Below are 16,410 nucleotides of genomic sequence, written 5' to 3'. Positions count from 1 at the left end.
CGGATGACTTCGTCAACCATTTTGAAAAGAAGGTCGACGACATCCGATCCTTGTTTGCTAAGTCAAACGACACCGCTGGTTCTGCTCACACTGCCCTACCCTGTGCTTTGACCTCTTTCTCCCCTCTCTATCCAGATGAAATCTCGCGTCTTGTGACGGCCGGCCGCCCAACAACCTGCCCGCTTGACCCTATCCCCTCCTCTCTTCTCCAGACCATTTCCGGAGACCTTCTCCCTTACCTCACCTCGCTCATCAACTCATCCTTGACCGCTGGCTACGTCCCTTCCGTCTTCAAGAGAGCGAGAGTTGCACCCCTTCTGAAAAAACCTACACTCGATCCCTCCGATGTCAACAACTACAGACCAGTATCCCTTCTTTCTTTTCTCTCCAAAACTCTTGAACGTGCCGTCCTTGGCCAGCTCTCCTGCTATCTCTCTCAGAATGACCTTCTTGATCCAAATCAGTCAGGTTTCAAGACTAGTCATTCAACTGAGACTGCTCTTCTCTGTGTCACGGAGGCGCTCCGCACTGCTAAAGCTAACTCTCTCTCCTCTGCTCTCATCCTTCTAGACCTATCGGCTGCCTTTGATACTGTGAACCATCAGATCCTCCTCTCCACCCTCTCCGAGTTGGGCATCTCCGGCGCGGCCCACGCTTGGATTGCGTCCTACCTGACAGGTCGCTCCTACCAGGTGGCGTGGCGAGAATCTGTCTCCGCACCACGTGCCCTCACCACTGGTGTCCCCCAGGGCTCTGTTCTAGGCCCTGTCCTATTCTCGCTATACACCAAGTCACTTGGCTCTGTCATATCCTCACATGGTCTCTCCTATCATTGCTATGCAGACGACACACAATTAATCTTCTCCTTTCCCCCTTCTGATAACCAGGTGGCGAATCGCATCTCTGCATGTCTGGCAGACATATCAGTGTGGATGACGGATCACCACCTCAAGCTGAACCTCGGCAAGACGGAGCTGCTCTTCCTCCCGGGGAAGGACTGCCCGTTCCATGATCTCGCCATCACGGTTGACAACTCCATTGTGTCCTCCTCCCAGAGTGCTAAGAACCTTGGCGTGATCCTGGACAACACCCTGTCGTTCTCAACTAACATCAAGGTGGTGACCCGTTCCTGTAGGTTCATGCTCTACAACATTCGCAGAGTACGACCCTGCCTCACACAGGAAGCGGCGCAGGTCCTAATCCAGGCACTTGTCATCTCCCGTCTGGATTACTGCAACTCGCTGTTGGCTGGGCTCCCTGCCTGTGCCATTAAACCCCTACAACTCATCCAGAACGCCGCAGCCCGTCTGGTGTTCAACCTTCCCAAGTTCTCTCACGTCACCCCGCTCCTCCGTTCTCTCCACTGGCTTCCAGTTGAAGCTCGCATCCGCTACAAGACCATGGTGCTTGCCTACGGAGCTGTGAGGGGAACGGCACCTCCGTACCTTCAGGCTCTGATCAGGCCCTACACCCAAACAAGGGCACTGCGTTCATCCACCTCTGGCCTGCTCGCCTCCCTACCTCTGAGGAAGTACAGTTCCCGCTCAGCCCAGTCAAAACTGTTCGCTGCTCTGGCACCCCAATGGTGGAACAAACTCCCTCACGACGCCAGGTCAGCGGAGTCAATCACCACCTTCCGGAGACACCTGAAACCCCACCTCTTTAAGGAATACCTAGGATAGGATAAAGTAATCCTTCTAACCCCCCCCTTAAAAAGAGTTAGATGCACTATTGTAAAGTGGTTGTTCCACTGGATATCATAAGGTGAATGCACCAATTTGTAAGTCGCTCTGGATAAGAGCGTCTGCTAAATGACTTAAATGTAAATGTAATAAAGAAGGACTTTATCGAACAAAAGGACCATTTGTGATGTAACTGGGACCTTTTGGAGTGCCAACAGAAGAAGATCTTCAAAGATAAGGCATTTATTATATCGCTATTTCGGACTTTCGTGTCGCACCTGCCTGGTTGAAAAATGTTTTCCATGTTTTTCTGTTCTCAGATAATCGCATGGTGTGCTTAAAGCCTTTTTGATATCTGACACAGCGGCTGGATTAACAAGAAGTTAAGCTTTTTTATGTATATTACTTCTATTGTCATGAATGCTAAATATTTATATTTCTGTAATATGAAATTCGCACTCTGCAATTTCACCGGATGTTCACATAAGAAGTTTTAACAAGGACAACACACAGGTCTTCCATCATTGTATGTTTTTTTTGTGTGCAAATAAACTCAAGTTTACGGACAATGTCAAATCTGATATAACGAAGCACCTGAGTGAGTTGGGTGCGCAATTACGCAGGTTCTTTCCCGAAACGGATGACACAAACAACTGGATTCGTTATCCCTTTCATGTCCTGCCTCCAGTCCACTTACCGATATCTGAAAAAGAGAGCCTCGTCGAAATTGCAACAAGCGGTTCAGTAAAAATTGAATTTAATCAGAAGCCATTGCCAGATTTCTGGATTGGGCTGCACTCAGAGTATCCTGCCTTGGTAAATCATGCTGTTAAGACACTGATGCCCTTTGCAACCACATACCTATGTGAGAGTGGATTCTTGGCCCTTACTAGCATGAAAACTAAATATAGGGTAATTTACATCCTTTCAAGCGCACACTTTTCATTAACCTGTGGTGAGTTATTCACAATTTTCAATGAACAAATAAGGTTTTATATGTAAGATGGTTAAATAAAGAGCAAATGATTGATTATTATTATATTATTATCATTTGTGCCATTATCCTATAAGAGCTCTATGTCACTTCCCATGGGCCAGGTTGTGACAAAAACTCACTCATTCTTATGTATGCTTACAATGATGGGAAAAATAATATGGTCCCATTACAAAAACTCCAAATACTTGTTCGTTTTTCAAAAAAGAAGCCTGAAACCTTGAATAAAGATTGTTGGCATCTAGTTTAAGCCATAGGAATTGCAATTTGGGTGCCAGAGATGTATAGAAACAATAGGATTCCATAATCAGAGCCTGGGAGGTGAAGAAACAGAAATTCTGGTCAGATTTTCGCCCGCCATATCAATTCTGTTATAGTCTCAGACATTATTTTAACAGTTTTAGAAACTTCAGAGTGTTTTCTATCCAATGCAACCAATTATATGCATATCCTGGCTGGGCCTGAGTAACAGGCAGTTTATTTTGGGCAGTGTGTTCATTTTCATCTCGGCTTCGTATACCTGCGGAAGTGTTTGCATGACTTCTTCTGCATGCTCATAGGTCAGTGTGGCTGAGGGACATGAAACACCTGCCAACTTTCTCGTTAAGTAGTGGGTCCCAGGTTACTGACAAAGGCCCCTCTTCTACGTTTCAGGTAACATCTTGTGGTGATGTCACTTCCTGTGATTTGTGGTCTCCGTGGCTGGGTGTCTGTCTGACAACATAGACATAAACACATAGACACAGAAACCCCCTAACTGGAACAGTGACCTTCTGGACCATGCAGGGACACTGAAAATAGCAGTCAGAGTCATACACCACTAATGTCATTAATCGTCATGACCTGTCCGTAGGATAAGGAGGCAATATGGGAGAACTGGTAGTCATGCATACGTACATAGAAATGAAAATATTTTATATTGTTTCCCTTTAGATACCACACCCTGGCTAATGAGTCTTACCTTTGCTTACTTGAAAGATCCCTTTGCCATCATAGATGTGCATGTCCACAATTGAATATTAAAAAGGAAGTGATACACAGTACCAGAACAAACCAGCTCCTCAGAACTCCTGCAGAGTATATGACATCATAAAACTGAGAAGAACTGTTCTCTTCAGGCACAATCTTTCCCAAAAAGTCATTCTGAAAATCTCAACGGGTCTTCAGCTGATGGGGTACGGCTTTTGAACTTTGCTTTTATGTTATATTTCTCAGTATTCAATGGGTAGATATAGTAGATAAAGTCCAAAAATGTATGTAGAAATAGTAGATTGCCCCTTTAACTCACACATTGTGGAGCCTGAGATCTATACTAGGCTGAAAGGAGGTTTGATCAAAATAGGTTTTATGGAAAAGTTGATGATAATGACAATATCCATTTACTGTAAGAAAGCACTCATGCCATCTGGTGGATATAAAAATGGTTTATTAAAAAAGCACAATGCAAACATATTGTAAAAGTACAGGCCATTCACAAGAATACGTGAATAATACTTGTTGGGAAATTCATATACAAATATGTTATTCTATCATCTGAATGACAGATCTAAATCAACATCACAATTCAATACACAAAACAAAGCAGATACAATTACTGTAGCTGCAGATAAGATCCATCATCATTACACCTTATAATAAAAAATCTGTTACAGTGAAACACAATTAAACCATGCTTAAGTTGTCACGAATCCCGCTTCCTGAGTCTGTGTTTGCCTGTGTTTCTGTCCAGGAGTGTGTTTCCGGTGTCCTGGAACGCACCCTGTCTGGTTGCCGGGCGAATTAGCTTGTTGGGAGATCGATGTTCACCCGCACCTGTATCCCATCAGTAATCTGCACACCTGTCCTGATCATCACCTCTCCCCTTCAAAAGCTCTGACCTGACATCCATTCCCTGCCGGATCGTTAGCCATGAACAGTATGTTGTGCCCACGAACCAGCCTCCAGTTTATAGAGTTTGTTTTGTTTTATTGTTTTGTACGTCTTGCTTGCCTTTAACTTACCGCCGTTTGTTTTGTCTACAGCCATTCACCCGGAACCCATACCCCATCCCTGTCTGCTCGTCGCCAGTGTGTTGTTATCCATTGGATCTGCCTATCCACTCCCATCAACCCACCTCCGCTGCCCGCTCCTCCACCCGGAACTATCTACCTCCACGTTCTCATTGATTAATAAATACTCACCATCTTTTTACTCACCTTGTCCTGGTCTGCTTCTGGGTCCAATTCTGGTAAACCCTGACAGAACGATCCGGCCAGTGATGAACCCAGCGGACCTGGACTCCGTTTGCCATGCAATTACCCAGCAGGAGAAGATGTTGGGACAACACAACACGGCGCTACACGAGATAGCGGGTTCCATCCGGAACTTATCGGATAGATTAACGAGTATCCAGGATCAGCTCAGGTTGCCGGCGGATCATCCACCACCTGTTTCACCCATATCACCTGCCGATTCGGGAGCGGGTTCCTTCCGTGAGCCCAAGGTTCCGACACGAGGCAGATCTGGGAGGATGCCGTTCATTTCTTTTGCAGTGTGGGTTAGTTTTTGATCTGCAGCCCTACTCTTACGCCACAGATAAGGCTAGGATAGCTTTTGTTATTGAGCTGCTGCGTGGTAGAGCTCTGGAATGGGCTTCAGCTGTTTGGGAACGACGGGACACCTGCATGACGTCATACCAGGGTTTCACGGCAGAGATGAGAAAGATTTTTGACCATCCAGTCCGAGGTAAGGACGCAGCTAAACGTTTGTTCTCTCTTCGCCAAGGAGCTCTCAGTGTGGCAGACTTTGTGATAGAATTCAGGACATTGGCTGTGGAGAGTGGTTGGAATGAGGAATCACTACAAGCGTTTTTTTACCAGGGGTTGTCGGAGCAACTCAAGGACGAGCTGATCTCCTATCCAGAGCCTAGTGACCTAGATAGTTTGGTCACCTTAGCTATTCGGGTAGATAATAGAGTCCGAGAGAGAAGGAGGGAGAAGAAGTGGGGTCCATCTAATCAATCTGAGACTCGGTTACCATTCGGGTCAGGAAATGGACCAGAACGGGTTGATCATTTTCCTTCACACGGGATTAGTGGAGGAGTTCTGCCGCCAGATCCTGAACCTATGCAAGTGGGGCGGCACGGGTTAACTAAGTACGAGCGCCAACGTAGACGTGAGACCAACAGCTGCCTCTACTGTGGTAGTTCGGGACATTACATCTTCGTTTGTCCTCAGCGCCCGTTAAACTGCTCGGCTCGTTAAGTTTGGGAGGTTTGTTAGCGAGCCAGTTTCAACCTCTCAAGAGCCCTGTCAGACCTCGTTTTCCTGCTACCCTCATAAATGAAGATCAGAGTTTAGCGATTAACGCTTTCATCGATTCAGGTGCCGATGACAGCTTCATTGATGCCGACTTAGTGGAACAGCTGGGGCTTTCCAAGGAGCAATTACCGGAAGCCATTGAAGCAACCACTCTGAACGGCAGTAGTCTGGCACGGATCACTATGAGGACTGAACCGGTTAAGATGTTGTTGTCGGGGAATCATTCAGAGGTTATTTCTTTTTTCATTTTGCCTTCCCCCCATGTACCTCTGGTTCTTGGATACCCCTGGCTAAGAGAACACAATCCTTCGTTCGATTGGGTGACTGGTAAGGTAACTAGTTGGAGCATTGAGTGCCATGCTAACTGCCTCAGGACTGCCTGTTCTCATGCTGTCCCCAGTCGGGTCAGTGAGTCTGCTCCTCCTGATTTGTCCCTGGTTCCTGAAACATATCACGAGTTGGGTGAGGTGTTCAGTAAGCAGAAAGCTCAGTCACTTCCTCCCCACCGACCTTATGATTGTACGATTAAGCTGTTCCCTGGAGCTGCCTTTCCCAAGGGACGGTTATACAGTATTTCTCGACCTGAGCGGGAAGCCCTGGAGACCTACATAAAGGAGTCTCTTGCTGCAGGTCTCATTCGTCCCTCGTCATCACCCCTGGGAGCTGGATTTTTTTTTGTGAGTAAGAAGGATGGCTCTCTTCGACCGTGTATTGATTATCGGGGGTTGAATGATATTACGGTCAAGAACAAGTACCCCTTGCCCTTGATGAGCTCCGCTTTCGATTCTTTACAGGGTGCTACTGTTTACGAAGCTTGATCTACGCAATGCGTATCATCTGGTTCGGATCAAAGAGGGGGACGAGTGGTTGACTGGATTCAATACACCTATGGGACATTTCGAGTACCAGGTGATGCCGTTTGGACTTTCCAACGCTCCAGCAGTGTTCCAAAGTTTGGTGAATGACGTGCTGAGGGATATGATCGGTCTGTTTGTGTTCGTTTACCTGGATGACATCCTGATTTTCTCCAAGGAGCTTTCCAGCCACATCCAGCATGTTAAGCAGGTCCTGCAGCGGTTATTGGAGAACCGTCTGTTTGTGAAGGCAGAGAAGTGTGATTTTCACGCCCACACTACATCCTTCCTCGGGTACATCATCTCCAGGGGTGAGATCAAGATGGACCAAGAGAAGGTTCGGGCGGTTCGGGATTGGGCCCAGCCCGGTACGAGATTGCAGCTCCAGAGATTCCTGGATTTGCGAACTTCTATCGGAGGTTTATCCGTGATTACAGCCGGGTGGCCGCTCCTTTAACTGCTCTGACGTCTTGCACCAGAATTTTCTGTTGGACTCCTGAGGCAGACCGAGCATTTCTGAACTTGAAGAGCCGATTCACCAACGCCCCAATTCTCTCTCAACCTGACACTTCCCGTCAGTTTGTTGTTGAGGTGGACGCGTCTGATGTGGGGGTGGGCGCCATCCTGTCCCAGCGTAGCTCCACTGACGGTAAACTCCATCCCTGCGCCTTCTACTCTTGTCGTCTTTCACCAGCTGAGAGAAACTACGATGTGGGTAACCGGGAGCTTCTCGCTGTGAAGCTTGCCTTGGAGGAGTGGCGTCACTGGTTGGAGGGAGCGGAGCAACCGTTTGTGGTCTGGACTGACCACAAGAATCTGGCTTACGTGCAATCGGCTAAACGTCTCAACTCCCGTCAGGCCAGGTGGGCTTTTTTTTTTGGACGCTTCAATTTTTCCCTGACGTTCCGACCTGGGTCGAAGAACGGCAAAGCGGACGCCTTGTCCCGGATGTTCTCCAAGACGGATGAGAGTGGGGCCAAGACTGAGACGATTCTTCCCCAGAACCTTGTCGTGGGAGCCGTTACATGGAGGATTGAGGAGGATGTGATGGCGGCCCTTCGGACGCAGCCCGGCCCCGGTAACGGTCCACCCGGTCGGTTGTTCGTGCCTGAGTCGGTCCGTTCTGCTGTTCTTCAGTGGTCCCACGCCAGCAAGATAGCTTGTCACCCTGGCGTTGCTCGGACTATGGCGCTACTGCGCAGACGATTTTGGTGGCCTGCCATGGGAGAAGATACCCAGGAGGTTTGTTGCCGCATGTCCTGTTTGTGCTCAGAACAAAAGTACCAATCGGCCCAGCTCTGGGCTTCTTCACCCCCTACCTATTCCTCGGCGACCTTGGTCGCATCTGGCCCTGGATTTTGTCACGGGATTGCCCCCTTCTGTTGGGAACACGGTCATTCTGACCATTGTGGACAGATTCAGCAAGTTTGCAAATTTTTTCCCTCTCTCCAAGCTTCCATCTGCCACGGAGACGTCCGAGATCCTGGTTAGGGAGGTTTTCAGGGTCCACGGATTGCCCAGTGACATTGTTTCTGACCGTGGTCCTCAGTTTACCTCTGCTGTCTGGAGATCCTTCTGTTTGGCCATTGGAGCTAAAGTCAGTCTCACTTCTGGATTTCACCCACAATCTAATGGTCAGGCGGAGAGAGCCAACCAGAAGATGGAGTCCACGCTGCGTTGTCTTGTCTCCTCTGATCCCACCTCTTGGTCATCTTAATTACCCTGGGTCGAGTATGCCCATAATACCCTTCCTTCATCTGCCACTGGGATGTCCCCCTTCCAATGCCTGTACGGATACCAACCTCCCTTGTTTCCTTCTCAGGAGAGGGATCTTTCGGTTCCTTCTGTCCAGGCCCACATTCGTCGTTGCCACCAGACCTGGCATCGGGCCAGGAAGGTCCTCCTTAGAGTTTCTGACCGGTATCAGATCCAGGCGAATCGTCGCTGTATTCCTGCTCCCGCTTATACCATCGGAGATAAGGTTTGGTTGGCTACACGGGATCTTCCTCTACGGACGGAGTCGAGGAAACTGTCACCAAAGTTCATTGGTCCGTTTGTGGTGGATAGAATCATTAACCCTGTTGTGGTCCGACTCAAATTGCCGGCAACGCTTCGAGTACACCCCACCTTTCATGTCTCCTGCCTCAAGCCGGTTCTCCTCAGTCCTCTGTTGCCCCCTCCTCCTCGTCCTCCTCCTCGGATGATCGGAGGTGGTCCTGCCTACACGGTGCGCTGCATAATGGATTCCAGACGGCGGGGTCGAGGTTTCCAATATCTCGTGGATTGGGAAGGATATGGTCCAGAGGAGAGGAGTTGGATTCCTCGGCGTCAGATCCTTGATGACGACCTGCTTCGTGACTTCTACCGCCTCCACCCTGGCGCTCCAGGTAGTCCGCCCGGTGGCGTTCGTCGGAGGGGGGGTACTGTCACGAATCCCGCTTCCTGAGTCTGTGTTTGCCTGTGTTTCTGTCCTGGAGTGTGTTTCCGGTGTCCTGGAACGCACCCTGTCTGGTTGCCGGGCGAATTAGCTTGTTGGGAGATCGATGTTCACCCGCACCTGTATCCCATCAGTAATCTGCACACCTGTCCTGATCATCACCTCTCCCCTTCAAAAGCTCTGACCTGACATCCATTCCCTGCCGGATCGTTAGCCATGAACAGTATGTTGTGCCCACGAACCAGCCTCCAGTTTATAGAGTTTGTTTTGTTTTATTGTTTTGTACGTCTTGCTTGCCTTTAACTTACCGCCGTTTGTTTTGTCTACAGCCATTCACCCGGAACCCATACCCCATCCCTGTCTGCTCGTCGCCAGTGTGTTGTTATCCATTGGATCTGCCTATCCACTCCCATCAACCCACCTCCGCTGCCCGCTCCTCCACCCGGAACTATCTACCTCCAAATTCTCATTGATTAATAAATACTCACCATCTTTTTACTCACCTTGTCCTGGTCTGCTTCTGGGTCCAATTCTGGTAAACCCTGACATAAGTATAGTATATCTGTTGGTAAATAAAATAAGAAAGAAATCCTTACTGTATAATATGTTATTGTGTGTGTTTGCTTGTGTACCTTGACCTTCTATAATCCATGTTGCTTCTGCTCCCTCCTCTGATGGTGTGTCCCTCCATCCCTCCTTCTCCACATTGTTCCATCCTTCCATACCACCATCCCTCCATCCCTCCATCCCTCTATCCCTTCCCCCTCAGGTACCTGCAACATGTCACCACACAAAGTTGTTCAGGACATGCAGTCAAATAAACTCTTAAGAATCAAACAAAGAGACATATTTTAAATAGATACATTATACTTTGATATCAGAGCATTAGTTCCATATTAGCATCATATTAAGTATCAATAGCATATGGCTATTCGTCTTACCTGGGGCTGTGTCTGGCTTAACTTGAGAAAAGACAGAATCTGCCTCAGGTGGGGTTGATGTTTCTGTAAGGGGTGAGGATAAAACACCAGAAAAATATAACAGTTATATACAGAATTTTATACAACTAGTCAATATGGGGTCAAAGAAGTGTGAGGTTATGATAGGGGGAATATGGGAGGAGGGATATCCAGTCTTACCTTTCTTCTTCTTGGCTTTGGCCTTCTGTTTAAGGTCAACCTCAGCATAGGTCACATCAACAGGTCCAGTTGCTGCTGAAAATGAACATTTCCAGTCAACAAATGAAGGAAGTAGCTTATTGAATATTCTGCATCTTTTTTGAAACTCCAAAATCGCACATTTAGATTTCACTGACTGCCAACCTGTAGAATGGTTCTCACCTGTGGTCTTCCCTGTCTTGACCTCAGAAGAGACTGGATTTTCTGTTGGATCAGCTGGCATTTCAGAGGATGTGGAGAGAATTTGTACGTTTCTATCAAATGTGATGAGTAAAAAACACTGCTACATTTTGTATTAATTTATGTGACAGTTGAGTATTACTTTTCTTCTTCTTGTCCAACCTTTTGAGTTGAATCTGTGCATACGTCACATCACTTGATCCAGTAGTAGCAGCATCAGCATCTGAAATATACAGGTAATACACTAATATCTCTACTTAGTGTTAGTATGTTAGTAATATTAAACATGTGAAGAACAACTGCAACAACAACTATATACTGTATTCATGCTTAACTTAACAAAGTGTACAGTACCACTGTCATTACTGTCTGAGGGAGTGATTGTATCATAGATGTTAGCGTCACCTGTTGGTCAAAAAAGAGAGAGATAGATTCATTTGGATGGTTTTCCCTCAGCTTGCCTAGGGACATAGAGTACGGTAACATGTTGTATACAGAGTGGATGGTGAAAGTCAATGTGTGAGGTTACAGAGAGAGTAGAGTGGTCTGGATTAAGAGACTGGCCATGCTGCAGATGTGTATACTCAGCACCAGGAGCCTGGCCCTGGGTAGATCCTTGGTCCTGTTGGGGGTCAAGGTTGGTCCTCTGGGGCTGGGGGGGCCTACAGGGAGAGAGATAGTCATGAAACACACAGATGAGATTTTACTGTGTGAAAAGGAACGTAGTTGAAAGACATGTGTACTCGTGATATTATTCCGTTTCAACATGAACCTGTAATGAGAAATGCATATTATAATACTGTTTTAAACTTTTGTAATTAGACATTTTTCTCCTAAACATGAACCAAAAAGTTAAATGAGAAATTATAAAAGTCTCACCTATGGGGTTTTTATATCGACACAGCAGTACCAGGAGAATAGCCAGTAGAACACCAGCAATAACCAGGCCCACAACCACTCCTACTAAGACTGATGTAGAGGGTCCAGGAGTTACACCTGGAGAGAGAACAGCAAATCACTATCAGGTTCTGAGGTAGTTGTAGAAAATAAATAAAGTAGTGGACAATGCAAAACATTACTACACATTTCTACACAGACACGTACACACACACAACATCATTCACAGTGATAGTGACAAGATCACTGATAATTGATTATGTGGGTCTGGACTGGATCTCTTCCTGACACCAGTAGAGATCCTGGTCAGACTCAGCAGTTCTACTGATGGTGAAGGTGGCTCCTGTTGTAGTGTGTCTGCCAGACAAGGTCACTACTTTCTTACACGGAACCCAAACCGGCTGTGCGCGTGTGCCATCGTGCGCTATCATGCATACATTTTTTTTGTCCCCCTACACCAAACGCGATCACGACACACAGGTTAAAATATCAAAACAAACTCTGAACCAATTACTATAATTTAGGTACAGGTCGAAAAGCATTAAACATGTATGGCAATTTAGCTAGTTAGCTTGCACTTGCTAACACATTTTTCCTATTTAGCTAGCTTGCTGTTGCTAGCTAATTTGTCCTGGGATATAAACATTGAGTTGTTATTTTACCTGAAATGCACAAGGTCCTCGACAATTAATCCACACATAAAACGGTTAATCGAATCGTTTCTAGTCATTTCTCCACCCAGGCTTTTACATCTTTGAACTTATATGGTGATTGGCATCTCCACTTTCATAGTATTACCACGACAACCAGCAAAACAGTTCGTCTTTCAATCACCCACGTGGGTATAACCAATGAGGAGATGGCACATGGGTACCTGCTTCTTTAAACCAATGGGGAGATGGGAGAGGCAGGACCTGCAGCGCGATATATGTCTAAAATAGGAATGACTTCTATTTTAGCCCTTGGCAACGCAGACGCTCGTTGTCGCGCACAAGCAGTGTCGGTGCAATAATTGAATAACATGTATTTCTAAATCTATTTTGTACCGCTCGCGCACATGATTTGTCCGGTCTGGTCAGCATGTTAGCATTGTCTTTGTACCATGTATAGCTCCAGCCACTGTCAGATCCCAGAATTACTGTCTTTCCTGTGTATGCAGGTGTCACGACTTCCCCCGAAGTTGGTCCATCTCCTTGTTCGGGCGGCGTTCGGCGTCACCGGCTTTCTAGTCACCACCGATCCATGTTTCATTTTCGTTTTGTTTTGTCTTCATTGTACATACCTGGATTCCATTCCATAATCACGTTCCTTATTTAACCCTCTGGCGTCCCCTTTTGTTTTGTGCGTTCTTGTGTTTGTCAAGTGGTTCCGTGTACGTGTTCTGGATTGTTTATATTCATCCTTGTTGGATTATTGTTGATATTGAGTAAAGATCGTGGCTTTACTCATACCTGTGTCCTGCGCCTGACTCCGCTTTATTCCATTCACCTGGAACACTGACAGCAGGGTTTGGATTTACAGTTAACGTAGTTTCAAGCAGAGCTAAGAAAACAAAGACAGGAATGAAAAATGTGGATAAATTCCAGGTTATTTAAAATCATTTATCTGTTTTCAGTTTTGATGAAAGTTGAGTTAACATACTGTAGGGGTATGTTGACTCCATTCAGTTAGAATTTACAGTGTTTACAGTACGATATTTACATTAACCCTCCTTGGCTCAGAATTCAGAAATTCCAGATAGTGATTGAAGATAAATAATGAACTCACCAGTGACGTTGATGTGGAGAGATGAGCTGAGATATGAATTTTTGGGGGGTCTTGTCCTTGTCCCCTAGCACTGGTTCTCACCAGCCTGGTCAGAGAGAGAGATGGTGGTGGTTTTACTGTGTAATGACTGTCGTTGGGATAAGGAGAACAGGACCAAGGTGCAGCGTGGTAAGTGTCCATATTAACTTTTAATAAATACTAACACTTGAACAAAAACAACAAAACGACAAACGAACAGTTCTGCAAGGTGCACTACACTAAACAGAAAACAACTACCCACAAACATAGGTGGGAACAGGCTACCTAAGTATGGTTCTCAATCAGAGACAACGATTGACAGCTGCCTTTGATTGGGAACCATACCAGGCCAAACACATAGAAATACAACACACAGAACAAAACATAGAATGCCCACCCCAACTCACGCCCTAACCAACCAAAATAGAGACATAAAAAGGATCTCTAAGGTCAGGGCGTGACAGTACAACCCCCCCCCCCCCCCCCATACACAAAGGTGCGGACTCCGGCCGCAAAGCCTGAACCTATAGGGGAGGGTCTGAGTGGGCATTTCACCGCGGTGGCGGCTCTGATGCGGGACGTAGACCCCGGGGGGACCCTCGACACCGACCCCGGACTGGGGACCCTAGCAGCAGGCCCCAGACAGGAGGGCGACTCTGGCAGCTCCGGACAGGAGGGCGACTCTGGCAGCTCCGGACAGGAGGGCGACTCTGGCAGCTCCGGACAGGAGGGCGACTCTGGCAGCTCCGGACAGGAGGGAGACTCTGGCAGCTCCGGACAGGAGGGAGACTCTGGCAGCTCCGGACAGGAGGGAGACTCTGGCAGCTCCGGACAGGAGGGAGACTCTGGCAGCTCCGGACAGGAGGGAGACTCTGGATGGAGGAGACGGAGAGACAGCCTGGTCCTTGGAGGAGGCACAGGATAGACCGGGCCGTGGAGGCGCACTGGAGGTCTCGAACTAAGGGCCTGCACAACCCGTCCTGGCTCGATGGTGATTTTAGCCCGGCACGTGCGGGGCGCAGGCACAGGACGCACTGGGCTGTGCAGACACACGGGAGACACAGTGCTCAGAGCCGACGCAGGATATCCTGGCCTGAGGAAACGCACTGGCGGTCTGGAGAGCAGGGCTGGCACCATCCGTCCTGGCTGGATCCTCACCCTAGCCCGGCAGATGCGGGGAACTGGAATGTAGCGCACCGGGCTCAGAGCACGTATTGAAGAGCTGTAGCGCCGAGCTGGCACAGGACGTGCAGGGCTAGGGAGGCGCACAGGAGGCCTGGTGCGTGGGGCTGGCACAGTCTTCACCAGACGGCTAGCACGCAACTCAGGACGAGTATGGAGAGCTGACTCAGGTGACATCAAATCGCGGTCACGCTCCGTCGGGCGGATGTCGTGCCTCATGCACCAACACAGCAGCTCTCTCATTGTTCTCTCCACCAATCTCCCCATCAACTCCTTCACAGTCTCGGCTTCGCTTCCTTTGCTCACCTCCAATTTCACCCCATAGCCCGAGGCCTGACCAGTCCCATTATCGCCACGGTAAGCATGGGGAGTGGGCTCAGGTCTTCAACCTGACTCTGTGCCCCCCCCCCAAAAGTTTTTGTGACTGCCTCTCGGGCTTCCTTGCTAACCGTGTTCCCTCGTATCTCCGGTTCCCTTCTCCTGCTGCCTCCGCCTGTTCCCATGTCCAGTCCTCTTCTCCACGCTGCTTGGTCCTTTGGAGGTGGGTAGTTCTGAAACGGCTGTCGTCGGGATAAGGACAAGAGGACCAAGGTGCAGCGTGGTAAGTGTCCATATTAACTTTTAATAAATACTAACACTTGAACAAAAACAACAAAACGACAAACGAACAGTTCTGCAAGGTGCACTACACTAAACAGAAAACAACTACCCACAAACACAGGTGGGAACAGGCTACCTAAGTATGGTTCTCAATCAGAGACAACGATTGACAGCTGCCTCTGTTGGGAACCATACCAGGCCAAACACATAGAAATACAACACACAGAACAAAACATAGAATGCCCACCCCAACTCACGCCCTGACCAACCAAAATAGAGACATAAAAAGGATCTCTAAGGTCAGGGAGTGGCATACTGGTCTGACCTGAAATCTGTTCTTGATTTATTAACCAGTGGTAAGTCCAGCCTGTGAAGTCTGATATGTCACAATACAGCTTCTATCAGATACAGAGGTACCAAACTCTGGAATTCTTATCTTCACATTGTCAAAACCTCATCATCCCTCAATAACTTCAAGCGAAGACTTGGGGTCAGTCTGATGAACCAAACTACCCAATAATCCCCTTCATGTAGCCTAACTCTCACTCACACACACAAACACATGTACCCACACATAATCAAATATGTTTTTTCTTGTTTACTGAATATATTATGTACACTTATAATTAATATGCTTTGTTTAACTGATTGAACACACTTTTTTAAAAACATATATTTGTGGTGTGGTTTTCATATCAGCCATTTTGGGCTTCTAACCTCAATAAATAAAAGATATATTGATAGATAGATAGATATATAGATAGTGTAGACCTCCCCTCAATTCATTGCTAAGTTGTCAGGTGGCAAGGCTAGCCAGCGAACCTTAGTTGTCCCCCCCCCCCACACACAGAGTGTAGTTTAATTTTGCTTCACATCATTACATTTTGAAGACATTAATCCATTTTTTTTTTACTATTTACCTTGTAGTGTGTAGACGCTGTGTGAAGAAACAAGGTAGACATCTGGGGTTTCTTATCGCCCCCTTCAGGACAGACCTGTAACTACTCCACTATCTTGTGGAACACAATATAGATACTAAGATGTGATTGGTCACATAGCAACAACATAACCCCTCAGTCTCCTGGGTCTGTCCCCTTATTCCTTCCTCTCTCTATCTCATCATATTAGTTTATATTATATGTTTCTCAGGCTCATGCTACAACCTGATTAAAAGCTGTAGTGACCAACAGCTCCATTTCTCTGCAGTCAGAAAACACAGTGTAACCAAACAACGTCATCATCAGTTGCCACATTTATTGTGCCTATATGACATACTTCATATTCTATGAATGAAACATTTTCTTGTCCAATAAAGGAAATAG

General features: G+C 47.2%; 1 long non-coding RNA gene across 1 annotated transcript; it reads right to left on the bottom strand.

The window, feature by feature from the left end:
* Positions 1-10,239: 10,239 nt before the first annotated feature.
* LOC139534919 (uncharacterized) lies at positions 10,240-10,986 on the bottom strand. Its single transcript, XR_011667033.1, has 3 exons — positions 10,607-10,986; positions 10,406-10,480; positions 10,240-10,270 (listed from the first exon to the last, which is right to left on the bottom strand). It is a non-coding gene; the product is annotated as an uncharacterized lncRNA (long non-coding RNA).
* Between the last annotated feature and the right edge of the window lie 5,424 nt (positions 10,987-16,410).

The sequence above is a fragment of the Salvelinus alpinus genome, chromosome 11 (genome assembly GCF_045679555.1).
Source record: "Salvelinus alpinus chromosome 11, SLU_Salpinus.1, whole genome shotgun sequence".
Taxonomy (NCBI): Eukaryota; Metazoa; Chordata; class Actinopteri; order Salmoniformes; family Salmonidae; genus Salvelinus; species Salvelinus alpinus.
Note: the sequence above shows the minus strand (reverse complement) of the source record. Positions and strands in the feature narration are given on the sequence as shown.